Source organism: Triticum urartu, chromosome 6A (assembly GCF_056163025.1).
Source record: "Triticum urartu cultivar PI428250 chromosome 6A, HENAU_Tu73, whole genome shotgun sequence".
Taxonomy (NCBI): Eukaryota; Viridiplantae; Streptophyta; class Magnoliopsida; order Poales; family Poaceae; genus Triticum; species Triticum urartu.
This window is the reverse complement of record NC_141878.1, coordinates 121,454,582-121,466,430: the sequence shown is the minus strand read 5'-3', so window position 1 is coordinate 121,466,430 and position 11,849 is coordinate 121,454,582.

The window sequence follows — 11,849 nt, the reverse complement described above, 5'->3', positions numbered from 1 at the left end:
TCGGGCAAGTAACATACCGATGACAAAGGGAACAACGTATGCTGTTATGCGGTTTGACCGATAAAGATCTTCGTAGAATATGTGGGAGCCAATATGAGCATCCAGGTTCCGCTATTGGTTATTGACCGGAGATGTGTCTCGGTCATGTATACATAGTTCTCGAACCCATAGGGTTCGCACGCTTAAAGTTCGGTGACGATCGGTATTATGAGTTTTTGTGTTTTGATGTACCGAAGGTAGTTCGGAGTCCCGGATATGATCACGGACATGACGAGGAGTCTCAAAATGGTCGAGACATAAAGATCGATATATTGGACTACTATGTTCGGACACGGAAAGGTTCCAGAAGGTTTCAGACATATATCGGAGTACCGGAGGTTACCGGAACCCCCCGGGGCCTCAATGGGCCTACATGGGCCTTAGTGGAAATAGAGGGCAGCAAGGGGAGTGTGGGGCGCCCCCCAAGGCCCAAACCGAATTGGTTTAGGGCAAGGGGGGTCGGCCCCCTCTTTCCTTCTCCTCCTCTCCCTTTCCTTCCCACTCTCCTACTCCTACTAGGAATAGGAGGAGTCCTACTCCTAGTGGGAGTAGGACTCCCCCTTGGCGCGCCTCTCCCTGGCTGGCCGCCTCCTCTCCCTGGCCGGCCACCTCCTCCCCCTTGCTCCTTTATTTACGGGGGCAGGGGGCACCCCATAGACACAACAATTGAGCATTGATCTCTTAGCCGTGTGCGGTGCCCCCTCCACCATAATCCACCTCGATTATATCGTAGCAGTGCTTAGGTGAAGCCCTGCGTCGGTAGCATCATCATCACCATCACAACGCCGTCGTGCTGACAAAACTCTCCCGTGAAGCTTTGCTGGATCGAAGCTTGCGGGACGTCATCGAGTTGAACGTGTGCAGAACTCGGAGGTGCCGTGTGTTCGGTACTTGGATCGGTCGGATCGTGAAGACGTATGACTACATCAACTGTGTTGTGCTAATGCTTCCGCATTCGGTCTATGAGGGTACGTAGACACACTCTCCCCTGTCGTTGCTATGCATCACCATGATCCTGTGTGTGCGTAGGATTTTTTTTAAATTACTATGTTCCCCAACAGTGGTATCCGAGCCAGGTTTATGCGTAGATGTTATATGCACGAGTAGAACACAAATGAGTTGTGGGCGATACAAGTCATACTGCTTACTAGCATGTCATACTTTGGTTGGCGGTATTGTTGGATGAAGCGGCCCGGACCGACATTACGCGTACGCTTACGCGAGACTGGTTCTATCGACGTGCTTTGCACACAAGTGGCTGGCGGGTGTCAGTTTCTCCAACTTTAGTTGAACCGAGTGTGGCTACGCCCGTTCCTTGAGAAGGTTAAAACAGCACTAACTTGACGAACTATCGTTGTGGTTTTGATGCGTAGGTAAGAACAGTTCTTGCTCAGCCCATAGCAGCCACATAAAATTTGCAACAACAAAGTAGAGGATGTCTAACTTGTTTTTGCAGGGCATGTTGTGATGTGATATGGTCAAGACATGATGCTATATTTATTGTATGAGATGATCATGTTTTGTAACGGAGTTATCGACAAATGGCAAGAGCCATATGGTTGTCGCTTTATTGTATGCAATGAAATCGCCCTGTAATTGCTTCAATTTATCACTAAGCGGTAGCGATAGTCATAGAAGAAATAGTTGGTGAGACGACAACGATGCTACGATGGAGATCAAGGTGTCGCGCTGGTGACGATGGTGATCATGACGGATGGAGATCAAAGGCACAAGATGATGATGGCCATATCATATCACTTATATTGATTGCATGTGATGTTTATCCTTTATGCATCTTATTATGCTTTGTTTGACAGTAGCACTATAAGATGATCTCTCACTAAATTTCAAGATAAAAGTGTTCGCCCTGAGTATGCACCGTTGCCAAAGTTCATCGTGCCGAGACACGATGTGATGATCGAGTGTGATAAGCTCAACGTTCATCTACAAGGGGTGTAAGACAGTTTTACACACGCAGAATACTCGGGTTAAACTTGACGAGCCTAGCATATGCAGATATGGCCTTGGAACACTGAGACCGAAAGGTCGAGCGTGAATCATATAGTAGATATGATCAACATAGTGATGTTCACCATTGAAAACTACTCCATTTCACATGATGATCGGTCATGGTTTAGTTGATATGGATCACGTGATCACTTAGATGATTAGAGGGATGTCTATCTAACTGGGAGTTCTTAAGTAATATTATTAATTGAACTTAAATTTATCATAAACTTAGTACCTGATAGTATTTTGCTTGTCTATGTTATTGTAGATAGATGGCCTGTGCTGTTGTTCCGTTGAATTTTAATGCGTTCATTGAGAAAGCAAAGTTGAAAGATGATGATAGCAATTACACGGACTGGGTCCGTAACTTGAGGATTATCCTCATTGCTACACAGAAGAATAACATCCTAGAAGCACCGCTGGGTGCCAGGCCTACTGCAGATGCTGCTGATGACGTTAAGAACGTCTGGCAGAGTAAAGCTGATGACTACTCGATAGTTCAGTGTGCCATGCTTTACGGCTTAGAACCGGGACTTCAACGACGTTTTGAACATCATGGAGCATATGATATGTTCCAGGAGTTGAAGTTAATATTTCAAGCAAATGCCCAGATTGAGAGATATGAAGTCTCCAATAAGTTCTATAGCTGTAAGATGGAGGAGAATAGTTCTGTCAGTGAACATATACTCAAAATGTCTGGGTATCATAATCACTTGACTCAACCGAGAGTTAATCTTCCTGTTGATAGTGTCATTGACAGAGTTCTTCAATCACTGCCACCAAGCTACAAGAGCTTCATGGTGAACTATAATATGCAAGGGATGAATAAAACAATTCCCGAGCTCTTCGCAATGCTAAAGGCAGCGGAGGTAGAAATCAAGAAGGAGCATCAAGTGTTGATGGTCAACAAGACCACTAGTTTCAAGAAAAAGGGTAAAGGGAAGAAGAAGGGGAACTTCAAGAAGAACAGCAAACAAGTTGCTGCTCAGGAGAAGAAACCCAAGTCTGGACCTAAGCCTGAGACTGAGTGCTTCTACTGCAAACAGACTGGTCACTGGAAGCGGAACTGCCCCAAGTATTTGGCGGATAAGAAGGATGGCAAGGTGAACAAAGGTATATGTGATATACATGTTTTGATTTGTACCTTACCAGAGCTCGCAGTAGCACCTGGGTATTTGATACTGGTTCTGTTGCTAATATTTTCAACTCGAAACAGGGACTACGGATTAAGCGAAGACTGGCTAAGGACGAGGTGACGATGCGTGTGGGAAATGGTTCCAAAGTCGATGTGATCGCCGTCGGCACGCTACCTCTACATCTACCTCTGGGATTAGTTTTAGACCTGAATAATTGTTATTTGGTGCCAACATTGAGCATGAACATTATATCTGGATCTTGTTTGATGCGAGATGGTTATTCATTTAAATCTGAGAATAATGGTTGTTCTATTTATATGAGTAATATCTTTTATGGCCATGCACCCTTGAAGAGTGGTCTACTTGTGTTAAATCTCAATAGTAGTGACACACATATTCATAATGTTGAAGCCAAAAGATGCAGAGTTGATAATGATAGTGCAACTTATTTGTGGCACTGCCGTTTGGGTCATATTGGTGTAAAGCGCATGAAGAAACTCCATACCGACGGACTTTTGGAATCACTTGATTATGAATCACTTGGTACTTGCGAACCATGCCTCATGGGCAAGATGACTAAAACGCCGTTCTCCGGAACAATGGAGCGAGCAACAGATTTATTGGAAATCATACATACTGATGTATGTGGTCCGATGAATATTGAGGCTCACGGCGGGTATCGTTATTTTCTCACCTTCACAGATGATTTAAGAAGATATGGGTATATCTACTTAATGAAGCATAAATCTGAAACATTTGAAAAGTTCAAAGAATTTCAGAGTGAAGTGGAAAATCATCGTAACAAGAAAATAAAGTTTCTACGATCTGATCGTGGAGGAGAATATTTGAGTCACGAGTTTGGTCTACATTTGAAACAACGCGGAATAGTTTCGCAACTCACGCCACCCGGAACACCATGGTGTAATGGTGTATCCGAACATCGTAATCATACTTTACTGGATATGGTGCGATCTATGATGTCTCTTACTGATTTACCGCTATCATTTTGGAGTTATGCTTTAGAGACGGCTGCATTCACGTTAAATAGGGCACCATCGAAATCCGTTGAGACGACGCCTTATGAACTATGGTTTGGCAAGAAACCAAAGTTGTCGTTTCTTAAATTTTGGGGCTGCGATGCTTAGGTGAAAAAGCTTCAACCTGATAAGCTTGAACCCAAATCAGAGAAATGTGTCTTCATAGGATACCCAAAGGAAACTGTTGGCTACACCTTCTATCACAGATCCGAAGGCAAGACATTCGTTGCTAAGAATGGATCCTTTCTAGAAAAGGAGTTTCTCTCGAAAGAAGTGAGTGGGAAGAAAGTAGAACTTGATGAGGTAACTGTACCTGCTCCCTTATTGGAAAGTAGTTTATCACAGAAACCGGTTCCTGTGACACCTACACCAATTAGTGAGGAAGCTAATGATGATGATCATGAAACTTCAGATCAAGTTACTACCGAACCTCGTAGGTCAACCAGAGTAAGATCCGCACCAGAGTGGTACGGTAATCCTGTTCTGGAGGTCATGTTGCTAGACCATGACGAACCTATGAACTATGAGGAAGCGATGAGGAGCCCAGATTCCGCAAAATGGCTTGAGGCCATGAAATCTGAGATGGGATCCAAGTATGAGAGCAAAGTGTGGACTTTGGTTGACTTGCCCGATGATCGGCAAGCCATCGAGAATAAATGGATCTTCAAGAAGAAGACATACGCTGATGGTAATGTTACTGTCTACAAAGCTCGACTTGTTGGGAAAGGTTTTCGACAAGTTCAAGGAGTTGACTACGATGATACCGTCTCACCCGTAGCGATGCTTAAGTCCATTGCTACCTCTTGAGCACTGCGTTGGTATTCCCTTGAAGAGGAAAGGGTGATGCAACAAAGTAGCATAAGTATTTCCCTCAGTTTTTGAGAACCAAGGTATCAATCCAGTAGGAGGCCACGCACGAGTCCCTCGCACCTACACAAACAAATAAAATCCTTGCAACCAACGCAATAAAGGGGTTGTCAATCCCTTCACGGTCACTAACGAAAGTGAGATCTGATAGATATGATAAGATAATATTTTTGGTATTTTATGATAAAGATGAAGGAAATATGCCCTAGAGGGAATAATAAAGTTATTATTTATTTCCTTATATCATGATAAATGTTTATTATTCGTGCTATAATTGTATTAACCGGAAACATAATACATGTGTGAATACATAGACAAACAGAGTGTCACTAGTATGCCTCTACTTGACTAGCTCGTTGATCAAAGATGGTTATGTTTCCTAACCATAGACATGAGTTGTCATTTTATTAACGGGATCACATCATTAGGAGAATGATGTGATTGACATGACCCATTCCATTAGCTTAGCACCCGATCGTTTAGTATGTTGCTATTGCTTTCTTCATGACTTATACATGTTCCTGTGACTATGAGATTATGAAACTCCCGTTTGCCGGAGGAACACTTTGTGTGCTACCAAACGTCACAACGTAACTGGGTGATTATAAAGGTGCTCTACAGGTGTCTCCAAAGGTACATGTTGGGTTGGCGTATTTCGAGATTAGGATTTGTCACTTCGATTGTCGGAGAGGTATCTCTGGGCCTTCTCGGTAATGCACATCACTTAAGCCTTGCAAGCATTGCAACTAATGAGTTAGTTGCAGGATGATGTATTACGGAACGAGTAAAGAGACTTGCCGGTAACGAGATTGAACTAGGTATTGAGATACCGACGATCGAATCTTGGGCAAGTAACATACCGATGACAAAGGGAACAACGTATGTTGTTATGCGGTCTGATCGATAAAGATCTTTGTAGAATATGTAGGAGCCAATATGAGCATCCAGGTTCCGCTATTGGTTATTGACCGAAGACGTGTCTCGGTCATGTCTACATTGTTCTCGAACCCGTAGGGTCCGCACGCTTAACGTTACGATGACAGTTTCATTATGAGTTTATATATTTTGATGTACCGAAGGTTGTTCATCCCGGATATGATCATGGACATGACGAGGAGTCTCAAAATGGTCGAGACATAAAGATCGATATATTGGACAGCTATATTCGGACACCGAAAGTGTTTCGGGTGATTTCGGAGAAAACCGGAGTGCCGGAAGGGTTACCGGAACCCCCCGGGGAAGTATTGGGCCTTAATGGGCCTGAGGGGAGAGAGAGGGCAGCAGCCCAGGAGGTGGCGCGCCCCCTCCCATAGGGAGTCCAAATTGGAATAGGGGAGGGGGGCGCGGCCCCTCTTTCCCTCTCCCTCTCCCTCTCTTTCCTTCCCCCTTCTCTCTTCCTAGTTGGACTAGGAAAGGGGAGTCCTACTCCTACTAGGAGGAGGACTCCCCCCTCCTTGGCGCGCCCCAAGGGCCGGCCGGCCTCCCCCCTTGCTCCTTTATATACGGGGGCAGTGGGGCACCTCTATACACACAAGTTGATCTTCGTGATTGTTCTCTTAGCCGTGTGCGGTGCCCCCTCCACCATAATCCTCGATAATATTGTAGCGGTGCTTAGGCGAAGACCTGCGACAGTAGAACATCAAGATCGTCACCACGCCGTCGTGCTGACGGAACTCTTCCCCGACACTTTGCTGGATCGGAGTCCGGGGATCGTCATCGAGCTGAACGTGTGCTAGAACTCGGAGGTGCCGTAGTTTCGGTGCTTGATCGGTCGGGCCTTGAAGACGTACGACTACATCAACCGCGTTGTGCTAACGCTTCCGCTTTCGGTCTACGAGGGTACGTAGACAACACTCTCCCCTCTCGTTGCTATGCATCACCATGATCTTGCGTGTGCGTAGGAAATTTTTGAAATTACTACGTTCCCCAACAGTGGCATCCGAGCCTAGGTTTTATGTGTTGATGTTATATGCACGAGTAGAACACAAGTGAGTTGTGGGTGATATAAGTCATACTGCTTACCAGCATGTCATACTTTGGTTCAACGGTATTGTTGGATGAAGCGGCCTGGACCGACATTACGCGTACGCTTACGCGAGACTGGTTCTACCGACGTGCTTTGCACACAGGTGGCTGGCAGTTGTCAGTTTCTCCAACTTTAGTTGAACCGAGTGTGGCTACGCCCGGTCCTTGCGAAGGTTAAAACAACACCAACTTGACAAACTATCATTGTGGTTTTGATGCGTAGGTAAGATTGGTTCTTGCTTAAGCCCATAGTAGCCACGTAAAACTTGCAACAACAAAGTAGAGGACGTCTAACTTGTTTTTGCAGGGCATGTTGTGATGTGATATGGTCAAGACGTGATGAGATATAAGTTGTTGTATAAGATGATCATGATTTGTTGAAGTTATTGACAACTGGCAGAAGCTTTATGGTTGTCTCTTTATTGCATAAGATGCAAGAGCCAAATAATTGCTTTACTTTATCGCTATGCGGTAGCAATAGTTGCAAGAGCAATAGTTGGCGAGACAACCACGTGATGACACATTGATATAGATCAAGATGATGGAGATCATGGTGTCATGCCGGTGACGATGGAGATCATGACAGTACTTTGGAGATGGAGATCAAAGGCGCAAGATGATCATGGCCATATCATGTCACATATTATGATTGCATATGATGTTTATCTTTTATGCATCTTATTTTGCTTAGTTCGACGGTAGCTTTATAAGATGATCCCTTACTAAAATTTCAAGGTATAAGTGTTCTCCCTGAGTATGCACCATTGCCAAAGTTCGTCGTGCCCAGACACCACGTGATGATCGGGTGTGATAAGCTCTACGTCCATCTACAACGGGTGCAAGCCAGTTTTGCACACGCAGAATACTCAGGTTAAACTTGACGAGCCTAGCATATGCAGATATGGCCTTGGAACACTGAGACCGAAAGGTCGAGCGTGAATCATATAGTAGATATGATCAACATAATGATGTTCACCATTAAAAGCTACTCCATTTCACGTGATGATCGGTTATGGTTTAGTTGATTTGGATCACGTGATCACTTAGATGATTAGAGGGATGTCTATCTAAGTGGGAGTTCTTAAGTAATATGATTAATTGAACTTAAATTTATCATGAACTTAGTCCTGGTAGTATTAGCATATCTATGTTGTGGATCAATAGCTCGCGTTTAGCTCCCCTGTTTTATTTTTGATATGTTCCTAGAGAAAACTAAGTTGAAAGCTGTTAGTAGCAATGATGCGGATTGGATCCATGATCTGAGGTTTATCCTCATTGCTGCACAGAAGAATTATGTCCTTAATGCACCGCTAGGTGACAGACCTATTGCAGGAGCAGATGCAGACGTCATGAACGTTTGGCTAGCTCAATATGATGACTACTTGATAGTTTAGTGCACCATGCTTAACAGCTTAGAATCGGGACTTCAAAGACGTTTTGAACATCATGGATCATATGGATGTTCCAAGAGTTGAAGTTAATATTTCAAGCAAATACCTGAGTTGAGAGATATGAAGTCTCCAACAAGTTCTATAGCTAAAAGATGGAGGAGAATAGCTCAAGCAGTGAGCATGTGCTCAGATTGTCTGGGTACTACAATCGCTTGAATCAAGTGGGAGTTAATCTTCCAGATATAATAGTGATTGATAGAATTCTTTAGTCACCATCACCAAGTTAGTAGAACTTTGTGATGAACTATGATATGCAAGGGATAACGGAAACGATTCCCAAGCTCTTCGTAATGCTGAAATCAATGAAGGTAGAAATCAATAAAGAGCATCAAGTGTTGATGATTAACAAGACCACTAGTTTCAAGAAAAGGGCAAAGGGAAAGAAAGGGAACTTCAAGAAGAACGGCAAGCAAGTTGCTGCTCAAGTGAAGAAGCCCAAGTCTGGTCCTAAGCCTGAGACTAAGTGCTTCTACTGCAAAGGGACTGGTCACTGGAAGCGGAACTGCCCCAAGTATTTGGCGGATAAGAAGGATGGCAAAGTGAACAAAGGTATATTTGATATACAGATTATTGATGTGTATTTTACTAGTGTTCGTAGCAACCCCTCGGTATTTGATACTGGTTCAGTTGCTAAGAGTAGTAACTCGAAACGGGAGTTGCAGAATGAACAGAGACTAGTTAAGGGTGAAGTGATGATGTGTGTTGGAAGTGGTTCCAAGATTGATATGATCATCATCGCACACTCCCTATACTTTCGGGATTAGTGTTGAACCTAGATAAGTGTTATTTGGTGTTTGTGTTGAGCATGAATATGATTTGATCATGTTTATTGCAATACGGTTATTCATTTAAGTAAGAGAATAAATTGTTGTTCTGTTTACATGAATAAAACCTTATATGGTTACACACCCAATGAAAATGGTTCGTTGGATCTCGATCATAGTGATACACATATTCATAATATTGAAACCAAAAGATGCAAAGTTAATAATGATAGTGCAACTTATTTGTGGCACTGCCGTTTAGGTCATATTGGTGTAAAGCGCATGAAGAAAATCCATGCTGATGGGCTTTTGGAATCACATGATTATGAATCAGTTGATGCTTGCGAACCATGCCTCATGGGCAAGATGACTAAGACTCCGTTCTCCGGAACAATGGAGCGAGCAACAGATTTGTTGGAAATCATACATACTGATGTATGTGGTCCGATGAATATTGAGGCTCGCGGAAGGTATCATTATTTTCTAATCTTCACAGATGATTTGAGAAGATATGAGTATATCTACTTGATGAAACACAAGTCTGAAACATTTGAAAAGTTCAAAGAATTTCAGAGTGAAGTGGAGAATCATCGTAAAAAAAATAAAAGTTTCTACGATATAATCGCAGAAGTAAAATATTTGAGTTACGAGTTTGGCCTTCAATTAAAACAATGTGGAATAGTTTCACAAAATCATGCCACCTGGAACACCACAACATAATGGTGTGTCTGAACGTCATACCCGTACTATTATTGGATATAGTGCAATCTATGATGTTTCTTACCGATTAATCACTATCGTTTTGGGGTTATGCATTAGAGACAGCTGCATTCACGTTAAATAGGGCACCATCTAAATCCGTTGAGATGACACCGTATGAACTATGGTTTGGCAAGAAACCTAAGCTGTTGTTTCTTAAAGTTTGAGGTTGCAATGCTTATGTGAAAAAGTTTCAACTTGATAAGCTCAAACCCAAATCGGAGAAGTGCGTCTTCATAGGATACCCAAAAGAAAATGTTGGGTACACCTTCTATCACAGATCCGAAGGCAAGATATTTGTTTCTTTGAATGGATCCTTTCTAGAGAAGGAGGTTCTCTCGAAAGAAGTGAGTGGGAGGAAAGTAGAACTTGATGAGGTAACTGTACCTGCTCCGTCATTGGAAAGTAGTTCATCACAGAAATATGTTCCTGTGACTACTACACCAATTAGTGAGGAAGCTAATGATAATAATCATGTAACTTCAGATCAAGTTGCTACCGAACCTCGTAGGTAAACCAGAGTGAGATCCGCACCAGAGTGGTACGGTAATCCTGTTCTGGAGGTCATGTTACTTGACCATGACGAGCCTACGAACTATGAGGAAGCAATGATGAGCCCAGATTCCGTGAAATGGCTTGAGGCCATGAAATCTGAGATGAGATCCATGTATGAGAACAAAGTATGGACTTTGATTGACTTTCCCATTGATCGGCGAGCCATTGATATTAAATGGATCTTCAAGAGGAAGACAGACGCTGATAGTAGTGTCACTATCTACAAAAGCTAGAATTGTCGCAAAAAGGTTTTCGACAAGTTCAAGGTGTTGACTATGATGAGAGTTTCTCACTCGTATCTATGCTTAAGTTTGTCCGAATCATGTTAGCAATTGCCAAATTTTATGAAATCTGGCAAATGGATAAACAAAACTCCATTCCTTAATGGATTTATTAAAGAAGAGTTGTATATGATGCAACGAGAAGGTTTTGTCAATCCTAAAGGTGCTAACAAAATATGCAAGCTCCAGCGATCATCTATGGACTGGTGCAAGCATCTCGGAGTTGGAATATACGCTTTGATAAGTTGATCAAAACATATAGTTTTATACAGACTTGCGGTGAAGTCTGTATTTACAAGAAAGTGAGTGGGAGCACTACATCATTTCTGATAAGTATATGTGAATGACATATTGTTGATTGGAGGTAATGTAGAATTATTCTGCAAAGCATAAAGGAGTGTTTGAAAGGAGTTTTTCAAAGAAAGACCTCGATGAAGCTGCTTACATATTGAGCATCAAGATCTATAGAGATAGATCAAGAGGCTTGATAAGTTTTTCAATGAGTACATACCTTGACAAGAATTTGGAGTAGTTCAAAATGGAACAGTCAAAGAAAGAGTTCTTGCCTGTGTTACAAGGTGTGAAACTGAGTAAGACTCAAAGCCCGACCACGGCAGAAGATAGAAAGAGAATGAAACTCATTCCCTATGCCTTGGCCATAGGTTCTATAAAATATGCCATGCTGTGTACCAGATCTATTGTATACCCTACACTATTTTTGGCAAGGGAGTACAATAGTGATCTAGGAGTAGATCACTGGACAACGGTCAAATTATCCTTAGTGAAATAAGGATATGTTTCTCGATTATGGAGGTGAAAAATGGTTCGTCGTAAAGGGTTACGTTGATGCAAATTTTGACACTGGTCCAGATGACTCTAAATCTCAATCTGGATACATATTGAAAGTGGGAGCAATTAGCTAGAA